This window comes from Triturus cristatus, chromosome 8 (assembly GCF_964204655.1).
Source record: "Triturus cristatus chromosome 8, aTriCri1.1, whole genome shotgun sequence".
NCBI lineage: Eukaryota > Metazoa > Chordata > Amphibia > Caudata > Salamandridae > Triturus > Triturus cristatus.
The window spans coordinates 1,068,187,495-1,068,213,819 of NC_140591.1; positions in this window are offsets into that span (position 1 = coordinate 1,068,187,495).

The following is a 26,325-nucleotide window of genomic DNA, read 5'->3' on the forward strand; positions in this document are numbered from 1 at the left end:
CATTTGATATGCCAAACAATATCGAATTGAACTAATTTGCTGAATAAAAGCATTTAAAAACACGCATCTTAAAAGGATTCACTTTTGCATGAATCAACTTAGTTTGATTACCCATTGGAGTGCCTACCCAGGGGATGTACTTGCAGATCTCTGCAAGACACTACTCAGCTGTTCATTGATGGTGTTAGGACGGATAACACCACCCTGATTGCGCACCCAGACCTTATTGAACGAAAATACCTTTCACCTAGCTTATGCAGTGCACCACCCACGCCTCTTTCTGTATTCTACGTTTGTCCGCCCCGAGGTGGTTTAGCACGCACTTCAAGCACAATGCAATTCGAGGAAATTAGTAAAAGTACCGAAGCGAGAGCCCATACATTAGCATATGATGAAACTGAGAGACAACGAATATATTCACTGATTGAGGAAGACATCACCCCTGCTCCTACCAGTCGTAACAAGGAGCAATGCATTAAACAGTTGTTATACCTATCCAAGCGTCATATCAACCAAAAGGTCCACGCGAGCACATTACTGAGATACCACCGGGCACTCAGAATCCCACGTGGATTGCGCATAGCATTGAAGCCTTCCCTTTGCAAAAATTCGAAACCTTTCCTAGAAAAATGGAATGGAATATTGAATAAGTGCAGCCTGGACTTAATACTCTTGATAGTGGAGGAACTAGCCGGCATTTTAAAAGAGTTGGAAATAGAGATGAAAGAAATTGACAATGAAATGAAAAATCTTCTCACATCCGAGGAACTATCGTCTACCTTAGAAGACATCAAAGGTATTCTGGACAAACACCAAAAAGACATCAATGAACGCAAAATTAGAAAGTTCCGACGGGACACGCTTGATTACAAGCTTGATGAGGTTTACTCCTGGGCCGATGTGTACGCCCAAAGGCGACGCAACAAACCCTTTAATGCTCAAACTGACACATCATCCTCTGACTCCGATACCACTAGCCGCACTTCAAGAAAATCCACCACTGGCCCAAGACCAGCACCAAGTTCTGAAAGAGCTAGCACCTCAACCACTAGTCATGAGCAAACATCGACGAGTCATTTTTTAGAGGTGGACACCACCGAACTCGAAGACTCAGGCGCAGCCAGGCCAAAAGACAAAGAAAAAAGCCCACCCAACACCCGAAGCATGGTAGCCAAAAAGGACTTGAAACCAAAAAAGACAGTCTAGTGATTAACATCTCTGACATACAAATCTCGAGCCATGAAATGAACCTGCTTGAACGAGGTACCTCGTTCATTCCAACCACTGTGACTAATTTGCTTGAACTAGAGGTCAGTACCTTTAAGTTCACAAGGAAATTAAGACTTAGACATTTCTTTGACAATGTCTTACCAGTAACAAACACCACAACTAGCACAAGAGAGGATGAGCTTAAAGGCTTAAGACCCCCCAGCACCTACCAGGCCCCATGTAGTCATAAATGTATTGATTTATTTGAAACACTAGTACGCAACGATCTACAGACGATCAATTACAAAGCACCAAGGAGAGCATTCAACCTTACCAACAAGGATCGTGACACACTTAAAGCACTGGCCAACAACCCCAAAATAAAATGTACCAAGGCTGACAAGGGAGGTGCATTAGTAATTATGAACTCAAGTATGTACACACAAAAACTATGGGAACATATACAAGACACGGAGACCTATCAGGCACTGGACAATAATCCCACCATTGAGTTCCAGAATCTACTTAAAGAAATCATTAATCGAGCCCATGAAGTTGGTACAATTGAAGACCGAACTAAAAATTACTTGATAACAGAACATCCAAGAAGTCCAACGATCCACATGTGTCCCAAAATACACAAGAATCTTACAGACCCACCCTGTAGACCAATAGTGTCAACAAAAGGATCCATACATGAGAATACAGGCAAATTTCTCGACAAGTACCTCCAACCTCTCATTGTTAACACAGCTAGTTATATCAAAGACACTACAGACTTCCTTGTGAAACTATCATCCATCCAAGTCAACAATATGCCACCACTGATCTTATGCACTGCAGACGTGAGTTCTCTCTATACATCTATACCTCACCTTGGAGGCATTGAAGCCATCGAACAAATTTTGCTTAACAGTGAGATAAAGACACACATGCAGGCCTTCCTCATGGAACTGATGATATTTATTCTCTATTACAGTTACTTCAAGCTAGACAATCAATGGTTTTTACAGCTATCCGGAATGGCGATGGGAAATTGTGCTGCCCCAACATATGCAAATGTGTACATGGAGAACTTTGAAAAACAGTACATATATACCAACTCTAAGTTCAAAGATCATGCCAAAATGTACGTCAGATATATAGATGACCTGTTTTTCATGTGGTCCAACACCAAAGAGTCTCTTCAGGATCTGTTAACAGAAATCAACAGCAAAGATCCAAGAATAAAACTAACATGGCACATAAGTGACACAGATATCTCCTTCCTTGACGTCAATATCAAGATCACACCAGAGGGATTCATTACCGACTTACACAGAAAAAACACAGACAGAAACAATACCTTACATTTTTCCAGCTTCCACCAAGGGTCCCTGAAGCAACACCTGCCATATTCGCAAATGTTGCGTGTTAAACGCATCGTTTCAGACGAACAGACATACATCATGCGCATTAATGAGATGCGTGAACGATTCCGTGCTAGAGGATATCCTGAACATACTCTGAATGAAGCACAATCTAGAGTTGCTCTCATCACCAGAGAAGATAGCCTTTTGAAAAGCAATAGAGTGCAAGAACAACGTATGGTGATCGTATCCAAATACTCCACAGCCAGCCCCACATACAAGAAGATTATACGGAAGCACTGGCCCATCTTACAAAGTGAACCCGACTTCAAGGGCATTTTTGAGAAACCACCAATTTTTGCACACACAAGAAGCAGAAATTTCAAGGAAATTTTGTCTAAACCCACTGAAACCCACACACAACACCGTGGCACCATACCTTGCTTCAATTGCAATCACTGCAATAGTGTCATCAAAGGCAACAGTATCCAGCACCCAATGAAAGGTCACAACATTAAACTTCAAGTTGATGCTACCTGTGACTCGATGAATTTGATATATGCTTTGAAATGTCCCTGTGGAAAGCTGTACATCGGTAAAACCGAACGGAAAATTAAAACTCGCCTCAACGAGCATAAATCTAACATCAGGCTGAAAGTTGAGAAATCCAACATCGCCATGCATTTTGCTGAGGCTCGGCATTCCATCGCCCAATTAAAATTCATAGTACTTGAAACCCTCACCAAACGAGAAGGGATTGACAATCATAAACTCTTGTTAAAAAGAGAACTTGAATGGATTTATCTGTTACAGACTCTGAAGCCGCATGGTCTTAATGACCGTATTGAGTATAGTTGTTACCTGTAATACTAATATGATGCATTGCTTATTATGTTACTGTTTATTCATGTAATACTACTTCTGTTTTTTGACATTGTCTCTCTGCATTCTCCCCAGTTTGCATCACCTGTACTCTATCTCCCCACATTCTAAGATGGTCGCCACCGTGCATACTTCCGAGTAGTCCTTTGTTTATGTTTACGTTTCTTCACGTTACATCACCGAGTGTTTAAACATAACGAGCACCCGCCCGCACCACACGCAGACCCCTCGACTAAGCGATGGACGGCACGCTTTGCCACCGGTATCTATGAAGTAAGTGTTCTTCGCCCACAGCGCTACAGAACCCAGCATGTCATTGCACAGCGCGCATTCAACCAACACACGCAGTAATTTCCATTGCACTACCCAGTACCTTCACTCAGTCACTAAAACGTTAGCAAACACACCCGTTTTAGTTATTGTTGCACTTAGTCACATTAAGCACGTGTAAATCCAGGCGGTATACCCTCACTGACTCATCCCTCCCTCCCTTCCTCAACAGTGCTCCGTGACCAAGGGCGTCCCAGCCCGAAATGCATAGGAGATTAAGATTCATAGATCTGCTAGTATGGATTACAAATGAACATTTGATATGCCAAACAATATCGAATTGAACTAATTTGCTGAATAAAAGCATTTAAAAACACGCATCTTAAAAGGATTCACTTTTGCATGAATCAACTTAGTTTGATTACCCATTGGAGTGCCTACCCAGGGGATGTACTTGCAGATCTCTGCAAGACACTACTCAGCTGTTCATTGATGGTGTTAGGACGGATAACACCACCCTGATTGCGCACCCAGACCTTATTGAACGAAAATACCTTTCACCTAGCTTATGCAGTGCACCACCCACGCCTCTTTCTGTATTCTACGTTTGTCCGCCCCGAGGTGGTTTAGCACGCACTTCAAGCACAATGCAATTCGAGGAAATTAGTAAAAGTACCGAAGCGAGAGCCCATACATTAGCATATGATGAAACTGAGAGACAACGAATATATTCACTGATTGAGGAAGACATCACCCCTGCTCCTACCAGTCGTAACAAGGAGCAATGCATTAAACAGTTGTTATACCTATCCAAGCGTCATATCAACCAAAAGCTCCACGCGAGCACATTACTGAGATACCACCGGGCACTCAGAATCCCACGTGGATTGCGCATAGCATTGAAGCCTTCCCTTTGCAAAAATTCGAAACCTTTCCTAGAAAAATGGAATGGAATATTGAATAAGTGCAGCCTGGACTTAATACTCTTGATAGTGGAGGAACTAGCCGGCATTTTAAAAGAGTTGGAAATAGAGATGAAAGAAATTGACAATGAAATGAAAAATCTTCTCACATCCGAGGAACTATCGTCTACCTTAGAAGACATCAAAGGTATTCTGGACAAACACCAAAAAGACATCAATGAACGCAAAATTAGAAAGTTCCGACGGGACACGCTTGATTACAAGCTTGATGAGGTTTACTCCTGGGCCGATGTGTACGCCCAAAGGCGACGCAACAAACCCTTTAATGCTCAAACTGACACATCATCCTCTGACTCCGATACCACTAGCCGCACTTCAAGAAAATCCACCACTGGCCCAAGACCAGCACCAAGTTCTGAAAGAGCTAGCACCTCAACCACTAGTCATGAGCAAACATCGACGAGTCATTTTTTAGAGGTGGACACCACCGAACTCGAAGACTCAGGCGCAGCCAGGCCAAAAGACAAAGAAAAAAGCCCACCCAACACCCGAAGCATGGTAGCCAAAAAGGACTTGAAACCAAAAAAGACAGTCTAGTGATTAACATCTCTGACATACAAATCTCGAGCCATGAAATGAACCTGCTTGAACGAGGTACCTCGTTCATTCCAACCACTGTGACTAATTTGCTTGAACTAGAGGTCAGTACCTTTAAGTTCACAAGGAAATTAAGACTTAGACATTTCTTTGACAATGTCTTACCAGTAACAAACACCACAACTAGCACAAGAGAGGATGAGCTTAAAGGCTTAAGACCCCCCAGCACCTACCAGGCCCCATGTAGTCATAAATGTATTGATTTATTTGAAACACTAGTACGCAACGATCTACAGACGATCAATTACAAAGCACCAAGGAGAGCATTCAACCTTACCAACAAGGATCGTGACACACTTAAAGCACTGGCCAACAACCCCAAAATAAAATGTACCAAGGCTGACAAGGGAGGTGCATTAGTAATTATGAACTCAAGTATGTACACACAAAAACTATGGGAACATATACAAGACACGGAGACCTATCAGGCACTGGACAATAATCCCACCATTGAGTTCCAGAATCTACTTAAAGAAATCATTAATCGAGCCCATGAAGTTGGTACAATTGAAGACCGAACTAAAAATTACTTGATAACAGAACATCCAAGAAGTCCAACGATCCACATGTGTCCCAAAATACACAAGAATCTTACAGACCCACCCTGTAGACCAATAGTGTCAACAAAAGGATCCATACATGAGAATACAGGCAAATTTCTCGACAAGTACCTCCAACCTCTCATTGTTAACACAGCTAGTTATATCAAAGACACTACAGACTTCCTTGTGAAACTATCATCCATCCAAGTCAACAATATGCCACCACTGATCTTATGCACTGCAGACGTGAGTTCTCTCTATACATCTATACCTCACCTTGGAGGCATTGAAGCCATCGAACAAATTTTGCTTAACAGTGAGATAAAGACACACATGCAGGCCTTCCTCATGGAACTGATGATATTTATTCTCTATTACAGTTACTTCAAGCTAGACTATCAATGGTTTTTACAGCTATCCGGAATGGCGATGGGAAATTGTGCTGCCCCAACATATGCAAATGTGTACATGGAGAACTTTGAAAAACAGTACATATATACCAACTCTAAGTTCAAAGATCATGCCAAAATGTACGTCAGATATATAGATGACCTGTTTTTCATGTGGTCCAACACCAAAGAGTCTCTTCAGGATCTGTTAACAGAAATCAACAGCAAAGATCCAAGAATAAAACTAACATGGCACATAAGTGACACAGATATCTCCTTCCTTGACGTCAATATCAAGATCACACCAGAGGGATTCATTACCGACTTACACAGAAAAAACACAGACAGAAACAATACCTTACATTTTTCCAGCTTCCACCAAGGGTCCCTGAAGCAACACCTGCCATATTCGCAAATGTTGCGTGTTAAACGCATCGTTTCAGACGAACAGACATACATCATGCGCATTAATGAGATGCGTGAACGATTCCGTGCTAGAGGATATCCTGAACATACTCTGAATGAAGCACAATCTAGAGTTGCTCTCATCACCAGAGAAGATAGCCTTTTGAAAAGCAATAGAGTGCAAGAACAACGTATGGTGATCGTATCCAAATACTCCACAGCCAGCCCCACATACAAGAAGATTATACGGAAGCACTGGCCCATCTTACAAAGTGAACCCGACTTCAAGGGCATTTTTGAGAAACCACCAATTTTTGCACACACAAGAAGCAGAAATTTCAAGGAAATTTTGTCTAAACCCACTGAAACCCACACACAACACCGTGGCACCATACCTTGCTTCAATTGCAATCACTGCAATAGTGTCATCAAAGGCAACAGTATCCAGCACCCAATGAAAGGTCACAACATTAAACTTCAAGTTGATGCTACCTGTGACTCGATGAATTTGATATATGCTTTGAAATGTCCCTGTGGAAAGCTGTACATCGGTAAAACCGAACGGAAAATTAAAACTCGCCTCAACGAGCATAAATCTAACATCAGGCTGAAAGTTGAGAAATCCAACATCGCCATGCATTTTGCTGAGGCTCGGCATTCCATCGCCCAATTAAAATTCATAGTACTTGAAACCCTCACCAAACGAGAAGGGATTGACAATCATAAACTCTTGTTAAAAAGAGAACTTGAATGGATTTATCTGTTACAGACTCTGAAGCCGCATGGTCTTAATGACCGTATTGAGTATAGTTGTTACCTGTAATACTAATATGATGCATTGCTTATTATGTTACTGTTTATTCATGTAATACTACTTCTGTTTTTTGACATTGTCTCTCTGCATTCTCCCCAGTTTGCATCACCTGTACTCTATCTCCCCACATTCTAAGATGGTCGCCACCGTGCATACTTCCGAGTAGTCCTTTGTTTATGTTTACGTTTCTTCACGTTACATCACCGAGTGTTTAAACATAACGAGCACCCGCCCGCACCACACGCAGACCCCTCGACTAAGCGATGGACGGCACGCTTTGCCACCGGTATCTATGAAGTAAGTGTTCTTCGCCCACAGCGCTACAGAACCCAGCATGTCATTGCACAGCGCGCATTCAACCAACACACGCAGTAATTTCCATTGCACTACCCAGTACCTTCACTCAGTCACTAAAACGTTAGCAAACACACCCGTTTTAGTTATTGTTGCACTTAGTCACATTAAGCACGTGTAAATCCAGGCGGTATACCCTCACTGACTCATCCCTCCCTCCCTTCCTCAACAGTGCTCCGTGACCAAGGGCGTCCCAGCCCGAAATGCATAGGAGATTAAGATTCATAGATCTGCTAGTATGGATTACAAATGAACATTTGATATGCCAAACAATATCGAATTGAACTAATTTGCTGAATAAAAGCATTTAAAAACACGCATCTTAAAAGGATTCACTTTTGCATGAATCAACTTAGTTTGATTACCCATTGGAGTGCCTACCCAGGGGATGTACTTGCAGATCTCTGCAAGACACTACTCAGCTGTTCATTGATGGTGTTAGGACGGATAACACCACCCTGATTGCGCACCCAGACCTTATTGAACGAAAATACCTTTCACCTAGCTTATGCAGTGCACCACCCACGCCTCTTTCTGTATTCTACGTTTGTCCGCCCCGAGGTGGTTTAGCACGCACTTCAAGCACAATGCAATTCGAGGAAATTAGTAAAAGTACCGAAGCGAGAGCCCATACATTAGCATATGATGAAACTGAGAGACAACGAATATATTCACTGATTGAGGAAGACATCACCCCTGCTCCTACCAGTCGTAACAAGGAGCAATGCATTAAACAGTTGTTATACCTATCCAAGCGTCATATCAACCAAAAGCTCCACGCGAGCACATTACTGAGATACCACCGGGCACTCAGAATCCCACGTGGATTGCGCATAGCATTGAAGCCTTCCCTTTGCAAAAATTCGAAACCTTTCCTAGAAAAATGGAATGGAATATTGAATAAGTGCAGCCTGGACTTAATACTCTTGATAGTGGAGGAACTAGCCGGCATTCTAAAAGAGTTGGAAATAGAGATGAAAGAAATTGACAATGAAATGAAAAATCTTCTCACATCCGAGGAACTATCGTCTACCTTAGAAGACATCAAAGGTATTCTGGACAAACACCAAAAAGACATCAATGAACGCAAAATTAGAAAGTTCCGACGGGACACGCTTGATTACAAGCTTGATGAGGTTTACTCCTGGGCCGATGTGTACGCCCAAAGGCGACGCAACAAACCCTTTAATGCTCAAACTGACACATCATCCTCTGACTCCGATACCACTAGCCGCACTTCAAGAAAATCCACCACTGGCCCAAGACCAGCACCAAGTTCTGAAAGAGCTAGCACCTCAACCACTAGTCATGAGCAAACATCGACGAGTCATTTTTTAGAGGTGGACACCACCGAACTCGAAGACTCAGGCGCAGCCAGGCCAAAAGACAAAGAAAAAAGCCCACCCAACACCCGAAGCATGGTAGCCAAAAAGGACTTGAAACCAAAAAAGACAGTCTAGTGATTAACATCTCTGACATACAAATCTCGAGCCATGAAATGAACCTGCTTGAACGAGGTACCTCGTTCATTCCAACCACTGTGACTAATTTGCTTGAACTAGAGGTCAGTACCTTTAAGTTCACAAGGAAATTAAGACTTAGACATTTCTTTGACAATGTCTTACCAGTAACAAACACCACAACTAGCACAAGAGAGGATGAGCTTAAAGGCTTAAGACCCCCCAGCACCTACCAGGCCCCATGTAGTCATAAATGTATTGATTTATTTGAAACACTAGTACGCAACGATCTACAGACGATCAATTACAAAGCACCAAGGAGAGCATTCAACCTTACCAACAAGGATCGTGACACACTTAAAGCACTGGCCAACAACCCCAAAATAAAATGTACCAAGGCTGACAAGGGAGGTGCATTAGTAATTATGAACTCAAGTATGTACACACAAAAACTATGGGAACATATACAAGACACGGAGACCTATCAGGCACTGGACAATAATCCCACCATTGAGTTCCAGAATCTACTTAAAGAAATCATTAATCGAGCCCATGAAGTTGGTACAATTGAAGACCGAACTAAAAATTACTTGATAACAGAACATCCAAGAAGTCCAACGATCCACATGTGTCCCAAAATACACAAGAATCTTACAGACCCACCCTGTAGACCAATAGTGTCAACAAAAGGATCCATACATGAGAATACAGGCAAATTTCTCGACAAGTACCTCCAACCTCTCATTGTTAACACAGCTAGTTATATCAAAGACACTACAGACTTCCTTGTGAAACTATCATCCATCCAAGTCAACAATATGCCACCACTGATCTTATGCACTGCAGACGTGAGTTCTCTCTATACATCTATACCTCACCTTGGAGGCATTGAAGCCATCGAACAAATTTTGCTTAACAGTGAGATAAAGACACACATGCAGGCCTTCCTCATGGAACTGATGATATTTATTCTCTATTACAGTTACTTCAAGCTAGACAATCAATGGTTTTTACAGCTATCCGGAATGGCGATGGGAAATTGTGCTGCCCCAACATATGCAAATGTGTACATGGAGAACTTTGAAAAACAGTACATATATACCAACTCTATGTTCAAAGATCATGCCAAAATGTACGTCAGATATATAGATGACCTGTTTTTCATGTGGTCCAACACCAAAGAGTCTCTTCAGGATCTGTTAACAGAAATCAACAGCAAAGATCCAAGAATAAAACTAACATGGCACATAAGTGACACAGATATCTCCTTCCTTGACGTCAATATCAAGATCACACCAGAGGGATTCATTACCGACTTACACAGAAAAAACACAGACAGAAACAATACCTTACATTTTTCCAGCTTCCACCAAGGGTCCCTGAAGCAACACCTGCCATATTCGCAAATGTTGCGTGTTAAACGCATCGTTTCAGACGAACAGACATACATCATGCGCATTAATGAGATGCGTGAACGATTCCGTGCTAGAGGATATCCTGAACATACTCTGAATGAAGCACAATCTAGAGTTGCTCTCATCACCAGAGAAGATAGCCTTTTGAAAAGCAATAGAGTGCAAGAACAACGTATGGTGATAGTATCCAAATACTCCACAGCCAGCCCCACATACAAGAAGATTATACGGAAGCACTGGCCCATCTTACAAAGTGAACCCGACTTCAAGGGCATTTTTGAGAAACCACCAATTTTTGCACACACAAGAAGCAGAAATTTCAAGGAAATTTTGTCTAAACCCACTGAAACCCACACACAACACCGTGGCACCATACCTTGCTTCAATTGCAATCACTGCAATAGTGTCATCAAAGGCAACAGTATCCAGCACCCAATGAAAGGTCACAACATTAAACTTCAAGTTGATGCTACCTGTGACTCGATGAATTTGATATATGCTTTGAAATGTCCCTGTGGAAAGCTGTACATCGGTAAAACCGAACGGAAAATTAAAACTCGCCTCAACGAGCATAAATCTAACATCAGGCTGAAAGTTGAGAAATCCAACATCGCCATGCATTTTGCTGAGGCTCGGCATTCCATCGCCCAATTAAAATTCATAGTACTTGAAACCCTCACCAAACGAGAAGGGATTGACAATCATAAACTCTTGTTAAAAAGAGAACTTGAATGGATTTATCTGTTACAGACTCTGAAGCCGCATGGTCTTAATGACCGTATTGAGTATAGTTGTTACCTGTAATACTAATATGATGCATTGCTTATTATGTTACTGTTTATTCATGTAATACTACTTCTGTTTTTTGACATTGTCTCTCTGCATTCTCCCCAGTTTGCATCACCTGTACTCTATCTCCCCACATTCTAAGATGGTCGCCACCGTGCATACTTCCGAGTAGTCCTTTGTTTATGTTTACGTTTCTTCACGTTACATCACCGAGTGTTTAAACATAACGAGCACCCGCCCGCACCACACGCAGACCCCTCGACTAAGCGATGGACGGCACGCTTTGCCACCGGTATCTATGAAGTAAGTGTTCTTCGCCCACAGCGCTACAGAACCCAGCATGTCATTGCGCAGCGCGCATTCAACCAACACACGCAGTAATTTCCATTGCACTACCCAGTACCTTCACTCAGTCACTAAAACGTTAGCAAACACACCCGTTTTAGTTATTGTTGCACTTAGTCACATTAAGCACGTGTAAATCCAGGCGGTATACCCTCACTGACTCATCCCTCCCTCCCTTCCTCAACAGTGCTCCGTGACCAAGGGCGTCCCAGCCCGAAATGCATAGGAGATTAAGATTCATAGATCTGCTAGTATGGATTACAAATGAACATTTGATATGCCAAACAATATCGAATTGAACTAATTTGCTGAATAAAAGCATTTAAAAACACGCATCTTAAAAGGATTCACTTTTGCATGAATCAACTTAGTTTGATTACCCATTGGAGTGCCTACCCAGGGGATGTACTTGCAGATCTCTGCAAGACACTACTCAGCTGTTCATTGATGGTGTTAGGACGGATAACACCACCCTGATTGCGCACCCAGACCTTATTGAACGAAAATACCTTTCACCTAGCTTATGCAGTGCACCACCCACGCCTCTTTCTGTTTTATACATTCACCCCAGTACAGAGATCTGGGCCCAAATCCATCGTTCTTTTGCTCCCCATGCCATTCCAGTTTGAACCGGGGTCCTTGCATTGGGAGAACCCTCGCAATAGAGGCAATGCATCCTTTCTGCTCTGGATTGCATCGTGTAGCAGAGGAGATGTGTTGGTTCTGCTGGATCCACAGATGGGTTGGTAGAGCACCTTCAGGCCCACTTCCAATGGTCCATGACTGGGATGGTGCCCACTAAGCAGGGTAGGGCTCACAGATGGCATAGTCCAGATGCTGGGTTGAAGGTTGTTGGAGCCTTCTGTCTATGAAGCTCCAGTCAGGAAGCCACCCAACTAGTTCTTGGAGTCACTCTGGGGTCCTTGGTCCAACAGATGTAGGTTCTATCCTTCTCATCCAGGCAAGAGGGCAGCAGGCCAGCTTAGCATGGCATTAATCCTTCAGTGCAAGAGTTCAGCAGAATAGCAGCCCTTTCAGGTAGCACAGCAGTCCTTCTTCCTAGCAGAGTGTGCACAGGTTCAGAACTGTACTGAAGAGTTGGTGTCTGGTGCCCAATATTTATATCCAGTTCTGCCTTTGAAGTGGGAAAAGGTTCTAGAGGTTTCCCTTTGAAGTCCACAGCCTTCCTGCCTTCCCAGGCCTGGCTCCAGACTAATTAGAGGGGGTATGCAGCTCTTTGTGTACAGGCAGGACACAGCCTATTCAAGTGCACGTGGGGCTGCCCAGGGCCTTCCTAGGGGTGACTTATATGTATTAAAAAGTAAGGTTTGAGACCTGGCAAAAGGTTTATTTTGCCAGGTTGAAATGGCATTTTAAAACTGTACACACGGGCTGCAGTGGCAAGCCTGAGGCATGTTTAAAGGGCTTTTTAAGTGAGTGGCCCAATCAGTGCTGCAGGCCCACGAGTAGCATTTAGTTTACAGGCTCTGGGTACATGTAGTACCACTTTACTAGGAACTTATAAGAAAATTAAATATACCAATTGTGGATAAGCAAATGTTACCATATCATAAGGAGGGAGAGCACATTTGCATGTACATTTAGCACTGGTTAGGAGTAGTAATGTGCATAGGATCCTAAGGCCAGCAAAAACGAAATCAGCAAAAAAGGAGAAGGAAGGCAACCGCTTTGGGGGAAGACCACCCTAAGGCTGACAGGTGTAACAGCAATGTAATGTCCTGTTGTTACTCTTCATGCTTCATCACCTTGTTTGTGCTGTTCACCTTTCTGCAAGATGGAAGCTGTCACTGTCCATTGCCATTGTCCAAATACTGTATCAGTATTTTAGGGGGGTCATTATGTTACTTTGATTGTTTTAGATGTGGTAGAAGTTATGTATGTATGTGCAAATGTATATGGTATTTCTGTAGAGTGAACCTAGTCAGAAGGCTTCGGAGCATTGTAAAGGGTCACAGCCAAACATAAAGTCAACTAGTGATAGGAGAGGTGGCAGGGTTATGAATGGTCTATGAATTTTTATGTAATGTTCTTTAAAGAGGTGAGTCTTCAACTTTTTTGGAAATATGAGCAGCGTTGAGGCACTCCTGATGGCTAAGGGTATGTTGTTCCAGACCCTAGGTGCATAGAGAGAAATGTCCTGCTGCTTTGTATTTTACACTTCTTAGTCTGCAGTCGGATGTTGTCCTTGAGGCTGCGTGTTGAGAATCATCAGAAAATGTAAGCTTGTCTGCAAGAATTGTTGGGTGCTGGTTGTAATGGCTTTGTAAATAATGCAGCTGGTTTTGCGGACATGGAAGGAGACCCAATGGACCTCAGGATGGTGGTGATGTGCCCTTATTTCCTTAGGCCCTGGATGAGAAGTGCTGTGGCATGTAGGATGCCCAATGGGTGCCAGGGTGCCATGGTGGAGTCTGGAATGCCATGGAGCAGGGTGTTATTGACAGTTGTATGCAAAGAAGCTTTGGAACAGCAGGTCTGAAGTTTCTTTATGGAAGAAAATGTTTAACTTTTCTTAGAAGAGAGAGCTAATACCAGGCTGTGTTTGGTTTTTGAAAATGTGTTCCTTAAGGTTGAGGTTGGTGTCCAGAGTGAATCCATGTGACTTGGCATTTGGTGAAATTTGAGGATCAAATCGGTTCATCTCATTGAGCCGGGTTTGTTACTCTTAGCAAATAACATGAATTCTGCGCTGGGTGGGTTCAGCTTTGTGTAGACACTGGACATCCAAACCTGGATGATGTGCAGGCAGTGTTTGAGGTGTTGGATGTCTGAAGCACAGGACATTTTCAACAAGAGTTATGTATCATCAGGATATTGGTGAATCTTGATGCTGTTACTTGTAAAATGACTACCAATGACAAAATACAGAGGTTGAAGATAACAGGAGACAGTATGGAATCCTGGGGGACTCAGCAGTGATCGGAATCTTATGGGATCTTGAAGTGGCAATTTTAACAAACTGGTCTAGGTTGGAAAGGTAAGAGGAGAGCCAGTTAAAGACTTGGGTGTTGAATCCCATTTGAGACTCCAGGGCTCACATGAAGGTGGGATAGTTGACTGTGTTAAAGGCAGATAAGAGGTCTAGAACTATCAAGAGGCAGGTGTATTCCTTATCTGTTCTCAGAAGGCAGCGCTTAATTTGTAAAACAATAAGTACCAGGGCCCTTGTCAGAAGGCCACTGCAGTGTGCACAAGCCATTGCCCCTACAAGTATGGGCATTCAGCCTATTCCAGGCCTCCAAATCTATAAGAATGTCTTGGGTGGCATGTATTAGTTGTTTTTAACGTGTATTGAATCAATAAACAAGTGTCGTTGTGTTCATTTCTAAATTAAATAAACAGCGCCACCATGTGGCAGACTGTTATAAGTGCAGGTGTTGACAGTTAAGTGACAGTGCTGAGCACCTGAAGCCACCGGTTCAAATAAAGCACTGTCAGAAGGGCATAATCTACAATGAGTAAGGTAGTGGCGCCTGTGCTGCAGCTTTATTTGAAGCCAGACTGGTAGTTGAGCAGGAGATGGTCATCAATTATGTGTTCTTGGAGTTGAACATAGACTGCTTTTTCAATGAATGGTCGGTAGTGATGGGCCAGGTGTTAGCGAGGTTGTCATTGTCTAGTGTAGGTTTCTTTAGGAGTCAGAAAATGTGGCCTTTCTGGAGAGCTTCTGAGAAGATGCATTGAATAAGGAAGGCATTGACAATGATGAGTATCCCCAAATGAGCTTTAAAGAAGTTCGAGGGCAAGATATCTGCTTTATAAGAAGTGGCTTTGAGGGAGTGAGTATGTTGGTAAGATCTGTGAGAGATAGAACTTTGAAGGCTGACCATTGCAGGATTCTACTGGAAAGAGTGGGCCTAAGATATGAAACAGGCTTGGTGTTGTTGATGTGCTGTCAGATCTTCAGTATTTTTTCAAAGAAGAAGAGCTTGATGGCATTTCACTTTTCTCTGGAGTGAGAAGTAGGTGTGTCCAGAAGGAGTTGATGCAGTGCTTGATTTTCTTGAAAATTGTTCTCCTTCTGTTGGTGGTTTCACTGATGGGGTTGGTATGATAATTTGCTTTGGTGAATGTGATGAACACGTATCACAAAGCCGCCACGAGTTCTGTTTTTCTTTCATTTTCATACTTTCTGTTGAAGGATCCTTTATTGTCAGAAAGGTCTTTAGAGTACCAGTGTGCTGAAGCCTTCACCTTACACTTGTTTTAATTAGGGCTGGATGTTCACATAGTATTCCAAAAAGGGTTGAATTGTTTAAAAGGGTGTTGGAACTAGTTGTGGAGTTTATAGGGTGTGAGACGAGTTCAGGCATGGTGTTGTCTATGGAGAAACTTTTGAAGGTTTTGCCTTCTCTTTAGTGTTGACTTTGGTCTGTTGGTCAGACACTGAGCAGGGAAAGACGGGTGGTAGATTGGTCAATCCAGGCCAGAGTTATGGGTGGTTTGCAGTGGACTGAGGTGATGTTGAGAGGATAAGGTTGAGGATGTGGCCTTTGGAGCGTGTTGTTTGTGTGACATGCTATACCACTTTGAGAGTGTTGATAAGCTTGTGTTGTCTTGGAGGTTGAAGTCACCCAAGAGAGTAGTGTGGGCATGTTGGAAGGAAAAGGTGGTGAGAAAATCTGAGAATTCATCACTGAAGTCTTTGTTCTCTCTGGGAGGCCTGTGGATGAGATGGAAGGTGCCGATCTGAGGTGTAGAAAGTGGGAAATGGCATGCCAGTAACACCTTACTTCAGCAAACAGTTCTGCAAATGCTGATTTTTTTTTTTTTTAAAGGATATTATTTTCACAAAAGGGTGGACCTTAAAAGGGTACAATTTAGATAAAAATGCAGACTTCAGAAACAAAAGTTGTGTGTTCCTTAATAAAAATAAGTGTAATCACACCGACAAGTTTTAGGTCTGGTGTTAGTCAAGAACTTTTAATTATGCTAAAACTATATGTATAATATGCTCACTTGTTGAGGCTTACAGCCAGCCATCTTCATCTATGGGTCTATTATTTGTCATTCACATTTTTCTTCCACCCACTACAGCATACAGGATGGGACAATGGGTCTGTCCACTTCAACCAACTTCACTGTGATTGACAGCATTCTGCCCTCTCATAAGGAGCATAATCAACATAAGCAAGTTCTCTTCAGTGCCAGTGTTTTTAGAGAGGCTTTTCCAGTGGTTGTTGACCTATGTCATTGGGAGCCATTCAGATCTACTGCTCACTATAGCATTATGTTGTACTTTAGATGTTTTTCCTGATCAGAGTGTGGCATGTAGCTCTGTGTGTATGAATGTTCTTTGTATTCTGCAGGGAGAAATGAAAATATTTCTCTGCTTAACACCTGCTTTTCAAAGCAGTACAAAAGGGGGTGGTGATGGACGGAGCATCAGAACCAATCAAACACTCACACCCAGTCAACAGATCTGGGTTTGATCCATCACCATTTTTTAGCCCACTCTGCCACCCCAGTTCAGACATGGCCATATGCAAATCAGTCTGACCCTGTGCCTCATGAGAACAGTCCAGCCCGAACTGCCAAGCCATGCCTTCCCTGGACCAGAAACAAGCTTCCTAGGACCGGTTTCTGGCATTTCAGCCGTCTTCAGCCAGGCTTGCTTGAATCCAGTGGCAAAGTGAGCAAGGGACTCACGTCTGAGCATACCCTGCCAACTTATGGCGAACAAAGCAGTACAAAAGGGGGTGGTGATGGACGGAGCATCAGAACCAATCAAACACTCACACCCAGTCAACAGATCTGGGTTTGATCCATCACCATTTTTTAGCCCACTCTGCCACCCCAGTTCAGACATGGCCATATGCAAATCAGTCTGACCCTGTGCCTCATGAGAACAGTCCAGCCCGAACTGCCAAGCCATGCCTTCCCTGGACCAGAAACAAGCTTCCTAGGACCGGTTTCTGGCATTTCAGCCGTCTTCAGCCAGGCTTGCTTGAATCCAGTGGCAAAGTGAGCAAGGGACTCACGTCTGAGCATACCCTGCCAACTTATGGCGAACAAAGCAGTACAAAAGGGGGTGGTGATGGACGGAGCATCAGAACCAATCAAACACTCACACCCAGTCAACAGATCTGGGTTTGATCCATCACCATTTTTTAGCCCACTCTGCCACCCCAGTTCAGACATGGCCATATGCAAATCAGTCTGACCCTGTGCCTCATGAGAACAGTCCAGCCCGAACTGCCAAGCCATGCCTTCCCTGGACCAGAAACAAGCTTCCTAGGACCGGTTTCTGGCATTTCAGCCGTCTTCAGCCAGGCTTGCTTGAATCCAGTGGCAAAGTGAGCAAGGGACTCACGTCTGAGCATACCCTGCCAACTTATGGCGAACAAAGCAGTACAAAAGGGGGTGGTGATGGACGGAGCATCAGAACCAATCAAACACTCACACCCAGTCAACAGATCTGGGTTTGATCCATCACCATTTTTTAGCCCACTCTGCCACCCCAGTTCAGACATGGCCATATGCAAATCAGTCTGACCCTGTGCCTCATGAGAACAGTCCAGCCCGAACTGCCAAGCCATGCCTTCCCTGGACCAGAAACAAGCTTCCTAGGACCGGTTTCTGGCATTTCAGCCGTCTTCAGCCAGGCTTGCTTGAATCCAGTGGCAAAGTGAGCAAGGGACTCACGTCTGAGCATACCCTGCCAACTTATGGCGAACAAAGCAGTACAAAAGGGGGTGGTGATGGACGGAGCATCAGAACCAATCAAACACTCACACCCAGTCAACAGATCTGGGTTTGATCCATCACCATTTTTTAGCCCACTCTGCCACCCCAGTTCAGACATGGCCATATGCAAATCAGTCTGACCCTGTGCCTCATGAGAACAGTCCAGCCCGAACTGCCAAGCCATGCCTTCCCTGGACCAGAAACAAGCTTCCTAGGACCGGTTTCTGGCATTTCAGCCGTCTTCAGCCAGGCTTGCTTGAATCCAGTGGCAAAGTGAGCAAGGGACTCACGTCTGAGCATACCCTGCCAACTTATGGCGAACAAAGCAGTACAAAAGGGGGTGGTGATGGACGGAGCATCAGAACCAATCAAACACTCACACCCAGTCAACAGATCTGGGTTTGATCCATCACCATTTTTTAGCCCACTCTGCCACCCCAGTTCAGACATGGCCATATGCAAATCAGTCTGACCCTGTGCCTCATGAGAACAGTCCAGCCCGAACTGCCAAGCCATGCCTTCCCTGGACCAGAAACAAGCTTCCTAGGACCGGTTTCTGGCATTTCAGCCGTCTTCAGCCAGGCTTGCTTGAATCCAGTGGCAAAGTGAGCAAGGGACTCACGTCTGAGCATACCCTGCCAACTTATGGCGAACAAAGCAGTACAAAAGGGGGTGGTGATGGACGGAGCATCAGAACCAATCAAACACTCACACCCAGTCAACAGATCTGGGTTTGATCCATCACCATTTTTTAGCCCACTCTGCCACCCCAGTTCAGACATGGCCATATGCAAATCAGTCTGACCCTGTGCCTCATGAGAACAGTCCAGCCCGAACTGCCAAGCCATGCCTTCCCTGGACCAGAAACAAGCTTCCTAGGACCGGTTTCTGGCATTTCAGCCGTCTTCAGCCAGGCTTGCTTGAATCCAGTGGCAAAGTGAGCAAGGGACTCACGTCTGAGCATACCCTGCCAACTTATGGCGAACAAAGCAGTACAAAAGGGGGTGGTGATGGACGGAGCATCAGAACCAATCAAACACTCACACCCAGTCAACAGATCTGGGTTTGATCCATCACCATTTTTTAGCCCACTCTGCCACCCCAGTTCAGACATGGCCATATGCAAATCAGTCTGACCCTGTGCCTCATGAGAACAGTCCAGCCCGAACTGCCAAGCCATGCCTTCCCTGGACCAGAAACAAGCTTCCTAGGACCGGTTTCTGGCATTTCAGCCGTCTTCAGCCAGGCTTGCTTGAATCCAGTGGCAAAGTGAGCAAGGGACTCACGTCTGAGCATACCCTGCCAACTTATGGCGAACAAAGCAGTACAAAAGGGGGTGGTGATGGACGGAGCATCAGAACCAATCAAACACTCACACCCAGTCAACAGATCTGGGTTTGATCCATCACCATTTTTTAGCCCACTCTGCCACCCCAGTTCAGACATGGCCATATGCAAATCAGTCTGGCCCTGTGCCTCATGAGAACAGTCCAGCCCGAACTGCCAAGCCATGCCTTCCCTGGACCAGAAACAAGCTTCCTAGGACCGGTTTCTGGCATTTCAGCCGTCTTCAGCCAGGCTTGCTTGAATCCAGTGGCAAAGTGAGCAAGGGACTCACGTCTGAGCATACCCTGCCAACTTATGGCGAACAAAGCAGTACAAAAGGGGGTGGTGATGGACGGAGCATCAGAACCAATCAAACACTCACACCCAGTCAACAGTTTTTCAGCAGCGTTAATTTTTGGGGCTAAACTCGGTCTACTGATGTTTAAGAATAGAAGTTAGTGTCAAAAAGCATGAGTGGTAGCAGGGGCATGCCCATGTACCACCCATGTAACGCCCCCTTAAGCAAAGTAATGCAAAGCAGCGTTTCAAGGTGCTTTGTGCTAGTTTTACATACAAACCAACGCAAATACCAATTTGCGTTGGTTTGTGAACCCCAAAAGAGGTTTAGCATTACAAATGTAATGCTAACCCGATGCTAAACCTTTGAGAATCAGGGCCTATTTGTTTTCTGCAGTAAAATCTGTAATATAAGTAAGAGCTGTCCCTACAATAGTCTACAACCAGCTCTATGAACTTCAAGGATATCTTGCGATAGCCAGCAATCAAATATCTTATGACATTTTCTGAATCACCAACCTTAAGTCTCCAACACTTCAATTTCATCTCAAAGTCTGTCCAATGAAAATGTGCTCGCAAGGAGTCTATGTTTAAGCACCTTTTATGCCCTTCCACAACATGGGAATGTCTCTGTATTTATTGCATGTGCAAGACACATTTAGATTGTGCTTGTTCAAATAATGATTTAGTTCTAGTGTTAGTGAGAACCTTGAACACTCCTGAGGCGGAAGCCGGGAGACCGCCGATATTTTAAAACTGTCACTGTTGTGTATTTCTATGTCACCACGCTAAAAAATTGCATTTTAAAAAGCGCACTCACCCGGCAAGCAGTCAGAGCGGGCTAGAGTCACGCTTAAACAGCGACTCCTTCGCTGCAACGATCATACCCAGGAAAGCACTTTCCCGCCGCCATTCACGGCGAGGAAGCAAGGACACGCCTACCTGAGGCCACGCCCACTCCCCTCAGTATAAATACGCAACTGGCAGCGCCAACCAAACAGAACCTTGAACACTCCTGAGGCGGAAGCCGGGAGACCGCCGATATTTTAAAACTGTCACTGTTGTGTATTTCTATGTCACCACGCTAAAAAATTGCATTTTAAAAAGCGCACTCACCCGGCAAGCAGTCAGAGCGGGCTAGAGTCACGCTTAAACAGCGACTCCTTCGCTGCAACGATCATACCCAGGAAAGCACTTTCCCGCCGCCATTCACGGCGAGGAAGCAAGGACACGCCTACCTGAGGCCACGCCCACCCGCCCCTCCTCAGCCCCATAAAAATGTGTAATCACCGGACGCGCAGCGGACGGGCGCAGCGGGCGCGCCGTCAGCGCGCCGAAGGCGCGCCAAAGGCAAGCCCGTCTGGGCCCGTCCGGACCCGGACGGCCCTTGGCCCCGTTACTCTGCCAGGTGACCCTCAGGATCGAGTGATGTATACAGCTGATACATTATACGCCCTACGTCCTAAAATCATCCTGGCCTGCTACCACACGTTCAGTGCAGAGAAGGCCTTCTCAACCTGCCCACTCTGCAATCCGATTCCCCCCCCTAAATCTGCCATACCTGCCCTGAAATCAGGACTCCTCAACTGCCGTTCCCTCCCTAAACACGCCACCGAAGTAAATCTCTTAATTCAGAATCAGGATCTTGACCTGTTGTTTTTAACCGAAACATGGCTTTCTGACTACACCGACCCGGACGTTGTCACAGCCCTCCCTATAGGTTACCTCTGTCAAGCTTTAAATAGACCTAAAGGGAGAGGAGGTGGGGTAGCCATAATTCACAGGGAACAATTCATCTGTAGGATGACTAACGCTGACATTGAGGACTGTGAGTGCGGCCAGTTCTCTATCCAAATCTCTCCAGCCCTCACCCTGGCAGGGCTTCTGACCTATCGTCCCCCTGGGGCGCCAGGCAACTTCAGCAATTCCATATTTGAATCTATTTCCCAATTAGCTTCATCCACCTCCAACTTCTTTTTATTAGGTGATCTGAATCTCCACTTCCTAGACCCGATGGATCGAGTAGCCTCGGACATTAGACATGACCTCACATCTCTAAAGGTACGTCTAGTGAACAACGAGCCCACCCATGAGAAGGGCCACCTATTGGATCCCATCTTCACCAATATAGCAACGGTGACCACCAACCCACCTATGACCCTTCCATGGACAGACCATTTCCTGGTCCCTTTTTCCTGGGAAACTCCCATACCTATTCACCTAACCCCTAAAACCCAGGTTACCGACCGCCAATGGCACAAACTATCACCTGAGAAATGGGCCCTTTCTCTTGCAGACTCCATTCCCAAGCTCTCCTCTGACTCTAATACGGCCGACAAACAATTCAGTGATTGGATCACGTCGTCTCTTGACACTACACTTCCAAAAATCACCACCTTTAAACAGCCTAAAAGGATATCCCCCGCTTCATGGTACACGCCAGAGCTTAAAGCCCTACGCCAAGAGTGTAAAAAAACCGAACGCTCATGGAGACGCAATAAATCAGGAATCAATAAAAATATCTACTCTACTTCTCTTCTAACTTACAAAACCGCTATTCGCAAAACCAAAAGCGTGTTTTTTCAGGAGAGGATAGAGAAGGCGGGATGCTCCGGGAAGGAAGCATACGCTATCCTTAAAGAGCTCTCAAAACCTCCAGAACAAGGACGAGGACCGCCTTCCGACCCCAAAGCCGACCAGGAGAAATGCCAACAATTGGCCAACTTCTTCCAGGACAAAATCCGACTAATCCTGGACTCAATTCCTCCCTCGAGCCCGAGGGGAGAAATTGCTCTCCCATGTTCGACATCTTCTACTGGTCTGTCCACGTGGGGCCAGGTTACAATAGACGAAGTACGGACGACGCTCAACTCCATGAAGAGCGGTTCCCCCAGAGATCCTGCTCCTCTTCGGATCCTTAAGGAGGTAGCCCCTTCTATCGCTCCCTCCCTCACTCATCTGATTAATACCTCACTCCAACAGGGAGTTGTACCCCCGAGCTGGAAGAAGGCTGTGGTAAAAGCCTTACTGAAGAAACCTGCTCTTGATCCTGAGAACCTGGCGAACTACAGGCCCATTTCCTTACTCCCAGGAGTTAGTAAGATCGCGGAAAAACTTGTCAACAGGAAACTCTCGCAGTTCCTAGAGGCCAATAACAAACTTAAAAACTCCCAGACGGGCTTCCGACCAGGACAGGGCACGGACATCGCCCTCCTGGCGGCGGTAGAGGAAGCTAGAACGCTATTGGACGGGGGAGGATCAGTGGCAGTGATCCTCCTCGACCTTAGCGCAGCGTTCGATACCGTTGACCACCAACTCCTTATCGAACGACTGGCAAGAGTTGGAGTAGAAGGTACAGCCTTATCCTGGCTTTCATCCTTCCTGACACAACGATCATATCAGATCTGGGAGAAGAACGCCCGATCCTCCGAAATGCCCCTCCAATGTGGTGTGCCTCAGGGCTCCTCCCTGAGCCCCACATTATTTAATATCTATATGTCCACATTGGAGGAGGTTATCACCCCTTTCGGAGTGAGTGTCGTCAGCTATGCCGACGACACACAATTAGTGGTGTCTCTGTCCCACCCCAAACAACAGAAAGCTGATCTCTTCAACTGCCTCACGCAGGTCCATCATTGGATGAATAGATCAGCCCTAAAACTAAACGGGACAAAAACTGAGGTCCTCTTACTTGGCCCAAAAGGAACCTCACTCCCCCTGGACATGTGGCCAACCTGTCTAGGTCCTCCCCCAGACCCAAAGACTGAGGTGAAAAGTCTGGGTGTATGGATAGACTCTGAACTCTCATTCGCCCCGCAAGCAAAGAAGGTCGTAGGGACCTGCTTTGGTCTTCTAAAGTCCTTGAGGAAAGTCCTGCCCCTTCTTCCTCCTAAATCGCAAAAATTACTAGTCCAAGGTCTTATAATATCAAGACTAGACTATAGTAACGCGATTTATTTGGGCGCACCGGAAGCAACTCTGAATAAATTGCAGAGAATCCAGAACACGGCTGCCCGGATTATAACCAACACCCCGGCCAGATCATCGGCCAAACCCGCTCTCAAACTCCTTCATTGGCTCCCCATAAGGGAGAGAATCAAATTTAAAGCCCTGTGTCTTGTGCATAAAACTTTGCACAACCAAGGCCCCCCAGTCCTCTGCAATTTTATCACCCCTTACATAGCCACTAGATCCCTCCGTTCCAACGCAGAAAATTTCATCAGCACCCCTAGATTTAGGAAAGTCCGTTTAGGAGGAAGACGCTTCTCGGTACAAGCGGCCCGTCTCTGGAACTCTCTTCCTCGTGAACTACGTCTTGAACCTCAATATCTGCGTTTCAGGAAGTTGTTAAAGACACATCTGTTTCCCTAGTTCCTACGCCCTCCCCGTGAAATTCAGCCTCGGCTCTCAGGTTTTACTGTTTTAGGGTTCTCTAGCGCTGGGATACCTCCGGGTGACTATGCGCTTTATAAAAATAAATAATAATAATAATAATAATAACGTGGAATTGCACAGATACTATCTTTTGATTAGTGCAATCCCATTCTGACACTGTTAGTAATACATTTTATATGTGCTAATATATTCTGCTCATGTGATAATGCATGTGGGGCACACACTCAACCTAGGGGGCCATTTACGAGAGCCTCGCATCACTTTTGCACCATTTAAAGTGGTACATGCATGACTCCGGTCTCTCATAAAGAGTTATTAAGCCACGCGAAGCCACCATGCATGGTTTTGAGTGGCCTCATAAATCATGAATGAGTTGACGCAGCGCAAACCACTGCGTCGCCTTACTCTGCACTGGGGAGGCATTCCATGGATGTTGCGGATGATTTCCAATGCAACACCCATTGAATTTGATGCTGTCCCATATTTACAAAGTGATCTAAACCCGGGAAAGCATGGAATCCGTACTCCTCCTGAGGTGATGCGTATCGAGGAGAAATATGTTTATTTCTCCTAGTTTTTCCTCTTTGAATGTGTACTGCATTCTGCAGCACATATATAGGAAAACGCATCTGTGGACTGTTTTTGCGCAGGAAGGTCCTCCTTCCTGCACAAAAACAATCCTGCCTGCAATGGAGGCCCCCTTGCACCATGGTGTAAGGGAGCCTACGTTGGCGCTAGGCTGCCAAAATGGCTCCAGCCCAGGCAGAAAGGACAGGAATGCAATGTATTGCTTGCTGCACTGCCCTCTGCCCAAATACCATACTTGAGGCCCAGAATATTTAGCAGAAACTTAAATAACAGGGTTAGTCCATTTGTGTTTATGAGCTGTGCTGTCTCAAATAATGCATTACAAGACATGGCCACACCATGAACGTTCCAATAAGGTTCCATATTTTTGCTTTATTGAAACGACAACCGTTAGCAAAGTTTTTGAGTTACTGTTCAAGCCTCAAAAACAAATCATTGCTGAAAGGATTGATTTTCTGGATGTGCTGAACAGTGCTAACTCAAATGAAACGGCACATCAATTGACTATCTAACTCATTATTACATTAAATAATTCTTTCTGTGCCTAATTAATATCATTCTTTTTTCCACTTAGTTGAGCATCAGTCAAATTTCATTTCAGATTCTACTTTAGATACTGCATGTTATAACGATGAATGTAGTCTATACAGGCTAAATGTACCATACTTTTAAAGTGGTGTCGTTGTGCTAGATGCTTGAATTACATTGTAATCTATCCCTTCAGTTGCAAAAAGAGAGCAATAAATGTATGCCCAGACATGTGGTTGGAAGACTGTGCCAGATATCACTTAACTATTTAGGCCTTGATTATAAGTGAGCGGGTGTGGGGTGCGCTATATATCACACCTATTAAAATGTGATACCACGGACTTTGGAATTTGACAGAGGGGATCAAAATCATTCATTTCAAGCTTTTCTCTTTCAAATGGGGAATAACATGTGGAGTTTGTTAATTTCCGCACCAAATTCTGCCTATCGCAGTGAAAAAATGGAAACTCTCCTGTTTCATTCCGGCAGGTTTGACCTGCTGAAATGTATCCACAGGGTGTGGAATTTATTGCTACAGGCAATTAATAGATTAGGTAATCTATGACCCATATGTATTTGAGTTAATTATGGGGGCACTCTTCATCGAGACCTTACAGGGGCTCGCTACAAACAACGCCTGATTTTCTGAAGGGCATAAAAGCTATGATTAGGAATGGAAA